This window comes from Geospiza fortis, unplaced genomic scaffold (genome assembly GCF_000277835.1).
Source record: "Geospiza fortis unplaced genomic scaffold, GeoFor_1.0 scaffold130, whole genome shotgun sequence".
In the NCBI taxonomy this organism is placed as follows: domain Eukaryota; kingdom Metazoa; phylum Chordata; class Aves; order Passeriformes; family Thraupidae; genus Geospiza; species Geospiza fortis.
The window spans coordinates 12021525-12039372 of record NW_005054300.1 but is presented as its reverse complement, the minus strand read 5'-3'; the positions used below and the strand labels follow the sequence as shown (position 1 = coordinate 12039372).

The window sequence follows — 17848 nt, the reverse complement described above, 5'->3', positions numbered from 1 at the left end:
TTCCTGCTGGAATTTGCATTTGTGTCTTGCTTACTGTTCTGGGCCTTTGACTCTAAATTCTAGCAAAAACCATCCAGGACTTTATTTTTTGTAGAGGTCTGAATTTTTTTGTCCTGTTTTGTTTCTATTTCCAGAGCCATTTATTTGTGTGGCTGAGGGTAGGGCATGACTTGAGTTTAAAAGCTTTTGTGCAGGTAAACAATCAGTTTGTCACATTATAGGCAACCTGTATTCAGCATTTGCCCCTCATAAATTAATATGGGGTGGGGGCGAAACTGTAATTTTCATAATAGCACTGGCATTAGAGCATAAGATAGACATTGGATAGATCTGATCTAGAGTAAGTATAGGACAGAAATGGAGAATACAGCTCTACCACTGTTAGTGTGTCTCTCTTTTTTTCATTATTGGAGTGCCTTTACAGGGAGGTCAGCACATCAGTTTGGGTAGAACTCTTCCCACTTTACTGACGGTAAGTGAGAAATTAAGAACTGAGTGACACAGGAAGACAGAGAGCCAGGCTAGGCATGCAGGCAAAATGTGTGTTTGTGAAATGGGCTTGAAGGTACCATGTGATACCTATTTGGTGTGCCCACTGGTGTTATGGCATGGCTGTGGGTTGTACTATCCAGAGGGGTAGGGTTTATCTATTGACTCTTGAGGAAAACAAGGATCAGAAACTGAGGACACAGAGTGAAGAGGGGTGAGGCGTTCCTAGCCCCAGTCCTTACTTCTGGGTGCCAGAAAGCTGTGAGGCATGTTGTTTTCTGAGAGGGAGGAAGAGATATGAAAGTTGAAGGGCATTTTACTCCCTGTAGCAATATTGTGACAGGGAGGGGAAAATTCTTCACTGACTGGGGTACCCGTAAGAACATATTAACACATATATAAGTCTGAAAAAGGACCAGTAGGTTAGAAAATCTTAGAATCCTAGAATGATTTGGTTGTAAGGGGCCTTGAAAATCACGTAGTTCTGAGCCCCTCACCATGGGCAGGGACACCTTCCACTGGAGCAGTGGCACACTCACTGTATCTGTACATATAGGTATCTACAGGCTGTGTCCTTGGCAAGTGCTTAAGAAGGCACCTGGCTAAGTAGTAAAGGCCAAAGTTCTGAGGCAGATTTCTTTGTATATGAGAACTTCTCTCACATAACTCTGAATTAAACACAGCATAGTCAAAGTAATATTAAAACATTAATATATATCAATCAAGCAGTCGTTCTTTGTGACAAGCTAGGAGAATTTAGCTATTTGCAGACTTCTGTGGTATTTTTAGAAGGTTTAGAACCTATATTTGAAAAAGTTCTAATATAATGAGTAGAAGTTACTCTGCATAAGTTGCATGCAGAGTGTTTTCATATTTGTTTCTATTTTAACCTGTTATAAAATCTGGTACCTTCTTGACACCAAGTGAGTCTGTGTAGGATGTATTAGATCAAAACATATTCCTGTCTCCAAATGCTAACAGCAGCACATTCAGTTCTCTGGATTTCAGCAGCTAAAGTAGGTGTTGCAGAATTTTGGCACTGCTTCTCTTTACAGAGTGATAAACACAAATGGTGTTGCCTTGGCTTTCATATAGACAAGGAGGATCTTGTCTTATAAAAGCTAATTCACAGACAAATGGTGACTCTTAGCTTTAAGAGGCTAGGCTAACAAGGCTAGTTGAATTGATGGGCTAGAAATAATTGTCCAATTTTCTTGTTTACCCCAGGGTGGTGGTTTCTTTTATTTTAAACTGAGAGAGCATTTTATTGTGGTTTTTTCCCCCTAACAGCTGCATTAGATTATTGTATTCTATAACACTTACTGGTTTTTCTTCTTTTCTAGGAGGAGTCCAGAACATACCTGTAGAGCTGCAGCTTCTCTTTCTCTGAGCTCTGCCAAAGGTATGTTATGCATTGTTATTCTCCTCTGCGTTCATCTAAATGGCACTATGGAAATTTCCAGAAAAGTGACATTCAAATTTATTGGCAGGAGATGACAGCTTCCTTGATTTTTGAATGCAGTATTTCAAACACAATTCAAAGGTCTTCTCCAGAAAGTTGCATTGAATCTGAACTAAGTTTGAGAATTCAGGTTAATGCATACAACAGTGATCATCCTGTTTGTGTACTGTTGCAAGTGGTGTTCAAGTTTAGGCTGCCTGATAATAGATGATAGGTGTTTCAGAGGCTGAAGATCAAGAACAGAGCTATTTAATAGTAGGTGGACTCTGGTTTCAAAGTGTCTGTTAATTAAATCATTCCCTGTTTAATACTCCACCTCCTGAACAAAAAACATGGCATAAAGGAGGCACTGTCTCCTTCCCTTGCCAAGTCTGGGAGTCTTCCTCACTCTCTGTAAGAATGTCTGGATTTCTAGTTTGGCACTGAATCAAAACTGTACTGTTCCTCCTCAGCAGCTTGGTACCTGAAGGAGTTTTACCAGGAGAACTGCCTGACATAGAGAAAGTGGTTTCAGCAAATGTGTAAAGTTTTGACCTAAAAATAGGATAACATGGTAAATAAAAACCGGATGTTCAAAGGTTCAAAGCTGTCTTTGCTGTCTAGTTGGTTGTATAACTTGGAAGAATTGAAATAGCTTATGTGGTAATAATTATTAACATATGATTGCAAAGTTAAGAGCAAAGAATAGTGTTTTTCTATAATTGTCACTTTAAAAGCCCATAATACAGCATGATATTTCTTTTTTTGAACAAATGTAAAGAACCATCTAACCTAATGATTAATATATATATATATGCAAAATTCCTGAGTAAAATTCTAATTTCTAATGAACTGTACATGTCAGCTTGACAGTGCCTGCCTAGTAACAGAAAGCAAAGTATGATGAGGAACAGTGGGACTCTTTTTTGGGTTTAGTTGTATTTTTTAGTTTTTTTCTTCCTTTTGAACAGAGAGTGGGAAGTGGTTCCTTTGAACTATTGTGCCACATAAGCTTTGACTGCAAGTTTTATTCCTCTCTGTACCTTCTAAGTATACACCACCCTCTTGTAGCTGGAGCTGGTGGTGGCCCGGGTTCTCAATGAGCCATAGGCAGGGAAGGTGTGGGTTCTCTCTTCCAGTGGTACAGGAAATGTGAACATTTTCTGGCTCTGCATTTGCAATGCCAGATATTCCCTGACCCTGTGAGAACTCACCAATGTTTTTCTGCCTCCGTAGACCCCTCTTTTCAGTGTGGAAGAAAGAACTGAAAATGAGTCGGAATTAATTTCCACTAAGTTTTCCCAAGTAATTCTCAGCCGCCCATGGGTTTTCCTGGAAGACTGGTATACAATAGGCCTTTGTCTCCAAATGGATTTATTTATTATTTTTGAATCTAACTGCCTAGCTTGACCCCAATTTTAAAGGGCTTCTTAGTCCCCAAGGCTTACCAGTTCATCCTTGAAATAAACCTTTTGAAGACAGGATTCTTGTATGAATACACAAGGCATCATAATTCAGTTCATACCAGAATGAATGCAAATTAGTCAAATCATATCTGAGTCCAAACTTGGTAGATTTTAAAGGAACTAGAGACAAAGCAAAACATTTATGAAAGCGGTTTTATAGTTTCTACAGAAATACATTGTTGTGAATTCGGTCTGGATTCCTTGACAAAACTAATTCACAGGTGAAGGACACACTTTCAGCAACACGTTTAGAATTCCTACAAGCTGTGAGCTCTGAATTGATCAAGTAAGATTATTTGCTCAGTTTTCTATTATTTTCATTATTTATTTGGGTACTTGAAACTGTCTTCTTTAGAGGCAATATAAAACAATGAACAGATCTCCATCTTCTCTTTGTTTCAAATTAGTTTGCATTAAGCACAAAGGCATTGTACCACCTGTCCAGATCACAATGCAACAGTTAATATTATTTGAAAATAATGACACCAGTTACAGCAGGTAGAGATCTGGGGACAGGTTTTGGTGCAAGTGCTGAACATTTGCAACTGGGTGGGAATTTCTCCAAAGAGTTCAGCTTTCAGTCATATAGGGGCAGATTTTCTAAAGTGTTTCCATTCTGATCTTTTTGAAAGTCTCTGTCCCTAACTCATTTGCAGCAAGCAACCTTTCTCCTCCGTGCTCCTTCGTTTAGATCTGTAATAATCATCACTTGATGAATCATGCACAGCTTTCCTCCCAAGCAGGTCATAATTTATGCCAAATCTGAACTCTGAAAATTGTGTTGGTTACAGGAAAATAGATATTGACTAGTACTGAAATCTTGTCATGGATAATCTTGAACATGAGAGAAAAGGTAGTTATTAGCTCGTCAGTTCTACTGCCATGCTGATGTAGCTGTGGCTCTGCAATGTATTTTTGTACTGCTTAGTCTAGTCTCCTTTTAAAGACTGAAGTGGTGACATGTATTTTATGCCACAGAAGAAACTGTATGGAGTCCAACAGATTTCACTGCTACAGGATTTTTTCCTAATGGACTTGTCTTTTGCTTGAACTTTCTTCTACCAGATTTAGCTATTTTTCTTTCCTAATGCATACTGCCACTTGGGAAAACCTTCTCAATTCATTTCTTGGTCAAATTCTCTTTCAAAGCTAAGACATCAAGAGTACTGTTCTTGAAACTCCATTAAAATTAACAGGAAAGAGAACCTGATCCTAGGATGCAGTGTTGGAAGTGGATGCCTGGATGGGCACCACCCAGCACTCCTCATTTCAGACCCCCTACAAACATGCCACAACAGTGACTCTTTATATCCTTGGATTTCATGGCAACAGGGCACAAATTGTTAAGATTATGGGATAAGACTTGCCATCACCAGTCTCACCATTAGGAACAATCTGATATAGAAACAACAAACCCCGAAGTTTTCCTTTCACACAAATTGTGGAAATTTGTGATATGGTTTGTTTGTCTCTGTGAGCTTTAGCATGAGACTCGATGACACATAGGCCTGACACTCCTGCTGTCCTTGTTGCATTTTCCGTGTTAGCATCACTGTTCATTGGCCCTGAGGCCTAGAACATTCATTCCCAGTTTGCTTGAGCAGTTGCTGCTTGTGTGATGTGCTTGTGCTGATGAATCACTCAGATCCTATTTGGTGCTTGAAGTAAAAACGATGCATCTGGTCTGCCACGGGGGTTTCTATTTCACAATTAATTCTACACAGGACATGATACAGTCAAGCCCATAGGAAAATCATGCCAAGACCAGTGTGAAAAGAGGACAAGACCATTCTATTCTCTTCATCCAACATTAAGGAGACAGCGAAGATATGAAATATTTGTTTAAAATGTGACCTTGGAGGTCTGGAGATAGATAACATAGAGGAGATAAGGTACAGTGGCTGTAGCTGAATGCAATCTCACATGCACAGTGCTTAGCTTTCAAGCTCTATCCTGTTTCAAACATGGAAAGAGTAGATAAGGCCATTTCTGGTACTACCATGGTTTGTTAGACCACTTCAGCTGTTGGATTCTTTAGCTTTGAAACTGCAATGTCACCAAAAAACTGCATTTTGTTTTATTCCAGAAGCTTCTGACAGTCAGCAAGGATTGTATCCAAACAGTCCACTGAGTATTAGCAACGCAGCTTGTTCCAGCAAATGCATTAGTACCTATTAAACATTTACACAGCAGCATAAAGTTAGACAAGGATTCACAAACATAAATAAGACCTGTTCTTTGCACTGTAGAGTCTCCAGTCTCAATCCTGCCTAGATAATAACAAAGAGAACAGCTGCTTATAGGAGGAAGGGTGAGAAATGTTTGAAGGAAAAGTGATTTCTGAGACGGTGATGACTGGAGAAAGGGATTTGCATGTCTAGGAACTAACAAATCAGAAAGTGTAAAAAGAGTGAAAATGGGAAATGAAGCAAGATAATGAGTTTATGATGATAAGGAGGTAATAAAGAATGGAAATGAAGCTGTTAACTGTGAGATAAGCTTGAATATGAAATGGCCAGGAATGGATAGGAGGATTTTCTCTTGCCACTTTTTAACATTCAAGTGGTGTGTTCGGTATGCAGATCTGATAGAAAGTGTCTTGCAGGTATTGAGGATGGGACAGAATAGAATAAAGCCTTTGTCTTTAAAAGTATACATGTAGTTTCTCTGGTCTGTCCTGATCAAAATGCAAGTGTCCTTTTTACCTTTTGGTCTTTGGAGCTCTACTCTTTTTTTCCTTCTCTTGCTCTACCTGGGAAGCTTATTTTATTGTTTAGTGCTTCCAGAACTGAATTTCTGTTCCCTAGTTTGATATACTGAATTCTTGAGACTTTTCACAGTTTTTCCTTTTAATTTTTAACAGCAGTATCAAGAAATTGAAAACCAAAGAGTGGTACAGATATTTTTATCTGTTGCTTGAAATGTGTTCTATATAGGAGCTATAGGAAACAGTGCATAATGAGCTTCCAGCCAAATGGAATCTCAATAAATCTCTAAGTCTAGTGAACTGTATAGGAAGAGAGAAATAGTGATGTTATAACATGAGCAGGCATTGAGCAGAACTGTCTAGGGCACTAGATAGCCCAAAAGAAACCCAAACCAAAACAACAAAAAACCTCAAGAAACCACAAAAACTCAGCAAGTAACAAAAACCCCCCCACACACACTCAAACCCCCTCCTTTCTGCTCTTTAAAACCAAAACTGTCCAAGTGGAAGTGTACATGAAGCAGTGAGATAGCTGGTGCTGAGAAAGAACTGCCATCACTTGGTACTTTCCTCCTTGCTGTCTGATGGCAGTATTGGGAGCAGCAGGACTCCCCAGCAATTTCCACCCAGCCAGGCTCATCATTAAAATGCATACAGTCTTGACCATCTTAGTGGGTGTAGTGAAACACTCTGAGTATACAACCTTTAAAAATATATAGCATTAGTGTAAACTTTTGCCTCTTTATGAAGTATCAAAAAGTGAAGTGACACAGCTCAAGTCCTGGAGAGGGACTCTGGGTAATGCAGAAAATGAATGCAGCACTTTGCCTAAGGCTTTTCAGTGCCTACACACCCATTTTGTTCCTGCAATAAATCTGCATGTGACATTTGGAAAGCAAAATTTTTCTTCACCCAGTGCTACACTTAATATTCTCAGACTATTACACTTCTTTTTGCTCTCCCTCACCCCCACAGTAATTTTTAATATACAGATATCAGAGGAGTACTAAACATTTGGCTGAATGCAACAGCTTTTATTGGAGCCCTGGTGATATGTGGGAAATCACATGCTGGAGAGCTGCTTTCCCAGACACAGCAAATTCAGGAGTAATGATGTCAGAAAAGGGATGTCCTGCCACTGGCCTTTGTTCTCTGACACAGTTGCCAGTGAAGTGAGGGGGCTGCTCACGCTGCCTGCCCTGTCCCCTCTGGCCAGCTCAAGGCCATTTGTGAGGGACAGAAACTGCACATCCACCAGCTACTCTCTGCTCCTGACTGAGACCAGAGCCAGGACTGAAAAAATGAAACCCCTATTGACAAGTATTTTGTGGACTGTCTGTGGTTTAGACAAAATCTGTGTGACTTGAGTTTCTAGTTTCAGGTTTGGGGGTGCTTGGGGTCTTCTGCTGCTGTCTCTCTCGGCAGCTTTGGCACTGTGTTCTCAGATGCTCACCCACTCCTTGTGGCCCACCAGCCTATGGAATGTGTGTGTTTACTGCTCCTTTGGTGCACTGATGACTGTGTTCAGGACTTGGGCTATAGTGAGTAGGCCTGCTCAGAGAAATATTACATGGCACAGGAGGGGATGGAAACACTGCACCCATCCCTTTCCTGCAAAACCTGAAGTGGCTGGAAGATGTAGTACCTTAAAATGGATGTTACAGTATTGGTCCAGCTGGAGTTCATTGATTTAGGTCTGATCGACAGTTAATAAAAGCTTGTGAACCTGGCTTGAATTGGGCTGATATTGAAACCGATTTTTGAGAGATGAAGCAGAGTGATGGTAATTTGTATAAATGTCTACTGCCACTGCAGGCACTGGTGCCAAGGAAAGACAGATGGAGAGTGGAAAATGTCACAGAGAAGGGGGATGGGACCTGTGAAGTACCTATGAACTTAAGATTTGTACCTGTAAATAAACCTTCAGTGGCAGCTAATAAACAGAGGGATGATTAGAAGGAAAAGTGGCAAGTGATAGAGATATTAATCATGCTTAACAAAATATTTCCAAGAAGTAAAATTTAATCCAGAAAGAAAGGCAAAAAAATACCAAAGCCAAAGCTGATCATCTGAAAGTGAAATGGAAACTGAAGGCAGTACCAAGGTTAAGGCTTATTTTTGTCTCCTGCCCATGTATTATCATAGAGGAAAAAGCAGAGACTTGTGTTTTGCCTGCCACAGAATCAAGCTGGACAAGTAGATTAAGGGATACTCCAGGACTGGATCTGAAGGCTCAAGGAGATAGATTGTTACTTGACTTGGAATAGGTGGGGGTGGGGGAGAAAATAGAGAGTGAAACACGTGGAAAACATCTGGTGCAAGGAGGCATTTTAGAGTTTACTTAGGCAGGAGGGAAGGGGGAGCCGCTGTGCAGTGTGCAGGGACCACCAGGACTGCAGTGATAAACAGGAGAGAAAAGGAGGCAGAGCTTCAGCCAAATCAAGGAATTAGGCAGAGGGAGGACCCAGACTGCAGCTTTGTGACCAAGAGACCACTCTGGTCTAGAATGAAAGTGTAAATTTGGAGTGTCTGTGGGTAGTGCACTGCCTTTGAGTTAGACTCATCCCAGGGAAAGGAGCAGGGTGCTTTCTTTGGATTTATGCTGAAGGGGTAGGTGGTAAACAAACAGAACCTTTTATCAGAAATGGTGTGTCCTTCATGGAGGGAGAGATATCACCCTGTAATCAGGAGGAAAATTATCTGCTTGGAGAGCATTAAGCCAGCCAAAGAGGAATGGTGCAAGATCAGGGCTTTGAGACCTTCCTCTGTTCTTGGGAATCAGTTCAGATCTTTGTTTCTTGCTCTTTAGAAGGGCCAAATGCATTGCTCTGGAAGTACAAGCTTACTTATTCCCAAATACCTGGTTTCTTGAACCTGAATTGTTCTCTTGGCTTTTACTTTGTTGCATGGGACTGTAAAAGATCTTTTAGGTTCTTCTGTGGATCTGTGGTTACAGGATTGGTGTAAACTGATCCAAGTCCTGGCTGCTACTGAAAGAATATCGCGCTATCCCAAATTCAGCCTTACTTTGTGTTGGCTCTAGTGTTGATGTGACATGATCAGGTGAACTGAGAATGAATCCAGCTGAAAATTTACCCAGCAAAGAAAAAAAGGAGCCTCACAGACATGGGGAAGCTGCTATGTGCCTTTGTCAAACAGGAAGAATACCCAGCTGCAGCTTTCCTGGAATTGCTGATTGGTTTTTTGTATGTGACCCTGAGGCTTCTGGTACTGATAAAAGCTATTGCTTTATGTAAATCAGTGATCTGATAATATGTGGCATCTCCCAGGTCCTATTTTCCTGGAACGTAAATTTTACCCCCATATACATTGGTGAAATTATGCTGTCCTTGTTTCTGTCATTGTCTGACTTCATATTCTTTACATGGTGCTCATGGGAGACTGATCCAAAGCTCATTGAAAGCAGTAACATGATACATGTTACTGACAGCAGACTTTGGATCAGAAATAAATCCATTCATTATGCCTCGTGGTTGTACTGTTTATACTGCACAGCTCAGTTTCTATATCCCATGGTGTATCATTAAAGACAAAATTCATCCTATGCAGTCCATTGCCTCTAGTACCCTTGAATTTGTTGGTAGTTCTTCCTATACTTAGAGGACCCTAGAATTGATCTAATCCCTGTTTTCCTTTTTTTTTATGAAGGCATCTGAAAGTGCTTGTACAATAATTATACTCAATTCCAGTACAGCTCTTTCCGTGGTTGTGTTACACCACCATTATCATAATGAGACACAAGAAATTGCAATTGTGGGATTGCTTCCTTGCAAGTTGAAAGGAACTGTCCACAGATGGCCAGTTATTATACTGGATTTTGGTTGGGACTAATGTCTTTTTCCAGCCTAGGTGGGTTGGAGAAAGAAAACCAGCTAAACTTTCCATGAACCACATTAAAAGAAAGTTTTGCTTCTCTGGTGAGAAAAGCCACTCCCAAAGCAGAGTGCTTTCAGGGTGGGTGGGGAAGGGAGCAGGAAGGGAGAGGCTTCACAATCCACTGAACCGATTGAGACTGTTGAGGTTCTGCTCAGCTTCTAAGATGCTTGATCACATTGCCTCAGCCAGCCAGTTTTCCGAGTTAGGTCAATCTCAGTTTGGTTCCATAGAGTGTGCATTTTTTTTAATGGATTCTGAGAAATGTGAACCTTCTTTACTCAGGGAATTAAAATATCCTATGGAACTTCAGATTAAACCTCGCAGTTTGTGGTGACTCAGTCAAAATGAACTTTATCTTCCATGGTCATGTAAAGTGCAGGGCATAGACAACTTGCTGCTCTCTGTTGAAGAAGTGCTTGTTTCTTTAAATGGTAACCCTGCTGAGGAACTGTTAGTACATGTTAGCCTGAAAATGGGAAATGAGAGCTTATCCAAAAGTATTGCATTTAGAATCTAGGGTTGTGTCTGATTTCTCAGGCCCATTGATTAGCCTGCAGATGCTAGTTAAAGGGCAGTAGCCCTTTACCACTTTTTAGGGATTTGTGATGAGAGACCAGTCAGGATAGATGTTGTTCACCAACAGTTTTTGGTGATCTTTTTCTCTGTGGAACCACAAAGCTGTTTTTCAAGACAGACTGTAGAAGTGGATTGAAAAAGTAAAATGTAGCAGAATTTGGGAAAGATCCCATGGACACCTTGATTATGTCATAGAAACTTTGGTCTAAAGCCAAAGTTAATAATCTTATGTATCTTAAGTTAATAATTACAGGTATTAATAAAATCACTGTGAATTTTCCAGAGGTAATAGCATCACTAGTAATACAGTCCATCCCATTCCAGAACCAAAAGTCTAAAGTTGTTGTTTTGGTGCATTTGGCCATCTGGTCCATTTATAGTGCAACTCCCCTCTCCCTCTTAGTATTGAATTTGAATAATTGTGTGTGTTTCCAGAAGGAAACAACTGGTGATGTGAAGTGTATAACAAAATGTGGCAAAAGAAGATCTTCTGATTTAATGTCAGGAATAATTACATTATGTTTCCAGAATGAGACAGAAAGTTTTCACTTCTCTGCTTTGAAATCCCTTCCTTTTCTTGAAAAAATTGTTCTCCTTTCTTCTGTTTCCTCTTCCTTGGTCTAAATAGCTTTCTTCTCCTTTCCTTTTCATCTCTTTGCTCCACCCATGGAAAAGAGGGTAAAGAGAAAACAGAACTGGGAGAAATCCACTGGTATCCCAAACTTGATTTATTACTTTAAAAAAATATATTTTTAAAGTGAGACAAGATGAAAACTCTGAGGAGCTGCGCAGAAAATCTTGTTGGATTACAGGTGCTGCAAAAATTGATTATGCTGTTTCAGCTCATAATACAGGTGTGACTCTCATCAGCTGGGCCTGCTGAAGGTTATCCATTTGCACCTTCAAACATGACAGCAACTTTCCAGATCTGTAAAACCACTTGTGTTTGAAGTCTTTGTGCTAAAGTACTTGTTCAGATGAAAATGGTATTTATTGCATGACCATTTTCCTCTGTAACACCTTAGAGACTTCCTATCCAGCTATTGAATTACCAGAAGTCTGCTTATTTTAGGGGATTTTAATTAAGTTGCTTTATGAAGAGGAGTGCCTGTTCATACAGAAGCATCCCAGAATATGTCCCATTGGTATTGATGTCTCATTCATCTACTGAACAGAATGTATGATTGCCCCTTGGCTGTTGTTTTGATAACCAAATTTCACTGAGTTGCACCTACTGCACTTAACTCCATCAGTCATTTCCTTAATATCTACTTATATAAGAGTGTAGTGGCAGCTAAAGGAAGATTTGCTCTAAGCCCCTCTGGATTCCTCTTGATTTACCATGCAACTTTTAATTAAAAGAGGGAAAGAAGGTGTAAGGAAGAGAGATCTCATCCATTTTAGTCAAGTTGTGAAATAGGGAAGATAAGACTGCATCTAAGAAATTGTAATTGTCCCAAAGTTACTTTTACTTCTGTTGTTCTCTAGCAGTAGGTACATAAGAGTGAGAAAAGGAGAAAGGATGGACCTGGCAGCAATAGGAGACTCAGACTCAAAGCTCCCTGTCACAAATGGATCAAAGATCAGACCAGAAGATTATTGATTAAGGTGTGTGCAGGAGGAAAGAGAACATCTGTTCTTGTTCTATCATGCTCTACCCTGCTGGGGAGGGGAAGGCACTTACCCATTAGGTTGGGCCAAGTGAGAGAGGGGATTGGAGTAAGAAGCAAACCCTTCTTTACATTTGTGTCACCACCATTTTTCAGCTTGTTAGCACTGGAACACTCAGATTTTTTCCAAAAGGCTATTTCAGTGAGCCTCACACAGGAAATGTGCATTTTCCCAGGTAGACCAAAAAGTCTGTGATTCATTTCTGGTGGCCACACATCTCGTACAAACATAAAGATCTTGACCAGCCCACATGTTAGAAAGCAGCTTTCTCTTTGTGAAACTCTTCTGCAGCTTAAAGGATGTATCTGTCAATGATGGCATCAGAACTTTTTTGAACATGAAAACAAATCCTGACCAAGAGAACAGGATCAGACAATAACCTGGATTACCAAACAAGAAGTAACTGAAAAAGGGCAGCGTCTGTATTTTACAATGTGGACAGAAAGCAGTAAATATTTATCTGTCCTTTCCTTCCCTTTGAAATAAACACTTAAGACTCTGCTGTCGTTCAGATAATCTGTTTCTATACTAACCCCTCTCTTTAACGGAGACATCTATTTCCTATTACAACCATATAGAGGCTCTGAACTAAAATATTTTGCATGCCTTTGCAGGCCTCCAGGAAACATTAAACACACTGAGACAAAAAGCTCTGAAGCCTCTGTTTAAAATTAGGAGCAGAGAAGTGAAACAGGGGTTTTGTCTGATTTTCTCAGACCTGATATGAAGAAAATCTTAAGTCAATTTACTTATTTTGCATAAAAGTATCTTGTTTCTCAGTATTAATTCAGACAAACCATTGTACCAGCAAGGCCAGGAGGCAGTTACCCTTTTACCACACAATGGCCACTCTGAGAGTATTTTAAAAATATATCTCTTATTTTAAAAAAAGCAAACAACAGAACAACAACCTTGATTGCACAATCTATTTGCTAGTTGCTGCTCTAAGAACAACCAGCTTGCTTTACACCAAAAAATGCTATTTGATAATACATAAAAGCACGCATGTATTTAAAATAGGTTTGCTGCAGTAAGATTTCACGATCAGCATGCTTTAGTTTTTGCAGCTGTAGGCTAAGAGAGAGCAGAAAATAGGAGTAATAGCTGCTTAAATAATTGTAGAAAAGCTCCTGTTAGTAAATAACTTTGGCCATGAAAGTAGACAGTGGAGTAGGTATACTGGAGTGAACAGGGAAGAGTCACAAGTGCAGAGGTTTGAAAGGGTGCTGCCCTTTAGAAGTAGAAAGTCCCTTCAGGATGACTTTTATGGATAGTACGTACCTTCTGAATTGTGGATACCAGTCAAAATTTCCTAAGAGTTGTGCTACTCTGGGCCTTGATGTACATAGTTAGTTCCCCATCTCTGAAGTGTACCTAATAATACAGACAATTTCTCATTAAGGAGTGTTGTGAAAACTAGATAAATGGGAGTATGAGAATGGGCACAGTTGTGGTTCAAAGATCCTTCTAACGTACACTGCTGCTCTGGCAGTGGTCAGTGTCACTGGTTTAGGGGAAGGATTCATGTAGAGGGAAAATTCAAATTGTTACCATACCTGAGATATCCACATCTTCTAGTAACTCGTGGTTGATAGCTTCCCAAGCCAAAGATTCTAGGATTAGAACTGTTCTTTCATTTTTTTGAGTTTCATTTTTTTTTGAGTTTGCTCACAGAGTGGACTTCTACAAGATCATGGGCAACAAGCTCTGCAATCATTCTATGAATGATTTGAAAATAACTTCCTTTGTTTGTATTAAAAGTTCTGCCTAAATATTAGGTTTAGTGTCCCTTAGTTCTTGTTACCAGAAGGAATGGGCTGCCATTCCCAGATTAGCATTTTTGGTGGATTTCATGATTGAATAGAACACTCTCTCATCTCCCCTCTGCCAGCTCTTTCCGAGACTGAAGAATCCTTGTTTATCCAGTGTCTCCTGGTCAAGCACTTGAGGAACTTTCATTGTTCTTACCTCCTCCCTCTGTTCTTTATCTAGTTTTAACTTTGAGGTGCTAATCTGTAGGAGACATGCTATCAATTCTAAATGTTGCTATCAGTGAGCTTGTATTTGTTGTTTGCCTGGGACTTCTTGGTGGGAATTCATTTGAGATTAATATTACATTGTGTGAAGACTCAAGTGTTATAAAGCACACGTGTACTTGTACTAGAGCTTGCATGGTGGAGAGGGAGACCTGTTAGGGATCTGTTTTCCCCTAGTGAGATGTAATGATTTTGAAAACTGAGAGCTTACTATACACTGTTATTTTTAAGTGGAGCTAGAGTCACTTTCTTAAAGAGCAATACCAGATGAAGAGTGACGTTCAAAAGAAAAATTATTTTTCTTACTGAGACTCCAGAATGAAATGAGTTTGCACCTATGAAGGTTAACAAAAAATGCTTAGACATCCTCTTCCTTTCTACAGCAGCTGTTTCCACTCTGTATTTTAATGAGTGGGCTGAACTAAGTCTTTGGGGAAGGGCTTTCCCCTCCCTCCCCCCTTTTTGGTGTCCCTATGTAAAAGGCTGCAACACAGGATCACACTCTGTGCTTCTGTTGAATGAGTAAATGCCTATGGCTGGATGGTCCAAAGGAAAGGCTACATCATGTTCTCAGCTAGTCAAGCTCCTTAATGCAATATTTAAAAAATTTTGCTGGATATTCCTGTGATGTGATTTTGGCTGCAAGAAGTAAGTATTTAAAACTGCAGAAGGTTTGGGTTTAGGACCTTTCCAATCTCGTATAAATTTTCTGCTATAAATAACTTGTGGAGTATCTGCTGGTTTTGGGGGTAGATTTTGTTTCAATTAGTTAAGTTTATGTTTCCTGTTAACTGTTTGTGTATGTTCTGAACAATTTTTAATTTCCTTAAACTTGCATACTGAGATTCTTGGAGGAAAATAACTCAAATATGCTGTCTATTAGGTGTAGTGGAAAGTATTGCTTCCCTTTTGCTGTTTAACAAAATGAGACTGACTTATCACTAGAGATGTTATTTCCAAATGACTTTTTGAGTCCCCTACTTCTTGATTCATCTCTGCCAGCTGAATGACTTAATTTTTTTCTTTCTGGTTGTGTAGTTTTATTCAGAGTCCAGTCAGTCCCTCTTATATGTGCTGAGAACATCTGCTTTGCAAGCCTCTGTGTGCTATCATAATAATACAATAATTTTTCTGTCTTTTATATGATTTCTCATACGAAGCTGAGCTGAGAAAATGGGGAAAGCAGCAGCACTTTTTTTTTCCTTCTGTGCTAGATTATGTTCACTGAACTCAGCAAATAGCAGAATTCCCCCTGGAGTACTGGGAAACAGCCCAAACTCACTACAGTTGCGTTTTGCTCGACTGTTCTTGTAGTAGGCTCTTTTTTTTTTTTCCTCTTTCTCTTTTATGGTCTGCTGAAATTCTTTCTGTTGTAACTGCATTCCTGATCAATCCCATTCTCAGACAGGCATCTCTTGCCTGTTAAATTTCCCCAAATGATTATCCTGAAAAAAATAGTAAGAGATGCCATGCATAAACTGCAAATTCAAGTTGAGATTTTTTTAAACTTAAACTGGAAGTAAGATGGGCTCATTTTTAATCCTGCTTAATGATTTAATTAATTTGTGGCTTAAATTATTGTCTTAATTTAACAGAAGGTCAAGGATGACCTTAAGCCTTTGAAACTTAAGTTTGGGTTTGATTATAGATTTCTCAGTTGCAGCTGGAACAATTTAGGTCCAGACTCAAACTTGGCGATTTGACTCAATAATTAGTAGCACATTTCAAACATTTTGAATGAGACCTAGGGTTAGGTGTTTCTTAGTTATTCTGGCATAAATATGAGAGATGTTCTTTCATTTCAAAAGTTTGCGTGTGTGTGAGCAACCAGATACTTGGACTTTGAGACAAGCATTGTGGTTGATATCAGGGCAGGTTCTTCATTCTCGTTTTCCAATTTTATTCTACTCCAGTAATCACCTGCATCTGTCCTTGCAATATTCACCTCACCTGAGATTGGCATGGCAGTATGGCCACAAGTAGCCTATGTTATGGAGAGAGCCCAGCAACTGCTCTTGGGTACTGGAGTTCTTCCACATGCTCTGGTTTAAGAAATTAGCAAAAGAAATTAATTTCATTTTGGCATAACTCCATGGTATGAACAGCCCCTCTGTTCTAGTTGAGAAAACCAAGATGAAATTAAGCAGAGAGAGGTTATAGTAGATCCAGGATCATTTAAAACCACCTTGGTTTAGGTAGATTTGGGTGATAGCTGAAGATAGTAACCCTGTCTCTTTCTCATGATTGACTTAAACTTTAATGCTTCCTTTAGTTATTCATCCTCTTGCTTACTAATTTATGGTCACTCTGAAAGACTGATGCTACATTATATATTGCTGCACATAAAAGGCTCCCTGCTGCTGTTCCCAAGTGGATTTGCACTCTGCAGCGCCCGTAAGTGCTTTCCCAGTTCTCCCATCAGTGACTTGAGATGGCTTCTAATGGTCTGAGCTCAGGAGGCTGAGCAGCCCTGAATACCATGACTCAGTTTTCTGTTAAGTTTTTCAGAATATTTTCTTGGCATTTAAATGACAAATTTTATTATTCTGCAACTTCCTAAGGCACACAGTTCAACAAAGGCAATCGTTTAGAGGAAGAGCCAGAACCCAGAGTGTGGCTAATAGCTTTTAAAGCATCTTGTAGAGAGCTTACTGCCTGCTCTGCAGGAGAGATTTCCATTGAGACTCCTTTGAGGTGACTGAATGGTCTCCCCTTATGTAAAATATCCTCCCTATATGGCCATCATATGATGATTTACTGTCTTGCACACCTATGGTCTGTGGCCAACAAGCGAGAGAAATAACTGCATGGAGGCATAACTGGGTGCAGCAGCCTTGTCCAGCCTCCCCTGTGGCAGCTGAAAATGAGCTTTGGCAGTGAACTGAGGCTCACTAAGAGGAGCAAGTTTAATATCGAACTCTGTGTGATCTGTAGCATTTTATTTCATCTGTGTTCATTAAATTTCCCGGCCTATGAATGATGGGCAGTAATGATGCTTCATTTGGCTGTATAGTCTGATAAGGTGTCTAGTTTTATAACACCTAGCACATTAGGGATAGGATTTGACTGGACCTTTAGGTAATGCTGTGATAAAAAATATTGCACTATGAAAACCTTTTAGGTAACTGCTTTATCTTTATTTATCCATATAAAATCATATGCTGAATTAAAGAACTGCTGAAAGCTTTATTATAGAAGAGTCATATCTGTCACACGGAGCATGACTTTTTTTCTTCTCTTCAATCAATACAGAGAAATGAGAGATTTGTCTCTTATTTTTGATTGTAATTTCGGGTAATATCTTAAGGGAGGGAAGCACAGATTTAAATATTGATGTCCCTTACTATGCACACTGCAGTAATGTTTAGCACATGATTCTGTGTTCATATAACTTTTAAAATTATTTTTAGATTTCATTAAACTCTGTTGGCTCTGTATGTGGTAGGTTTCCCAGGACCAAGAGCACATAACTCAGGCTGTCCTGTTTTATAAGAAATCCCAACCAGCCCTGACTTGATTAGTTTTTGAATTCCCACAGTTGTATATTCTGAGCAACCAAGACTTC

General features: G+C 39.6%; 1 protein-coding gene across 17 annotated transcripts in view; it reads left to right on the top strand.

Annotated features, from left to right (window-relative positions):
- SORBS1 (sorbin and SH3 domain containing 1) overlaps positions 1-17848 on the top strand; it is a 121523-nt gene that overhangs the window by 611 nt on the left and 103064 nt on the right. For 16 of the 17 annotated variants that reach the window (XM_031063203.1, XM_031063252.1, XM_031063191.1 and 13 more), the window contains exon 1: positions 14743-14931. The gene's annotated coding sequence lies outside the window, so the exon portion shown is untranslated. Of the gene's footprint in view, positions 1-1832; positions 1892-14742; positions 14932-17848 lie in introns of those variants that run through there. The other variant, XM_031063064.1, reaches the window with a different exon arrangement.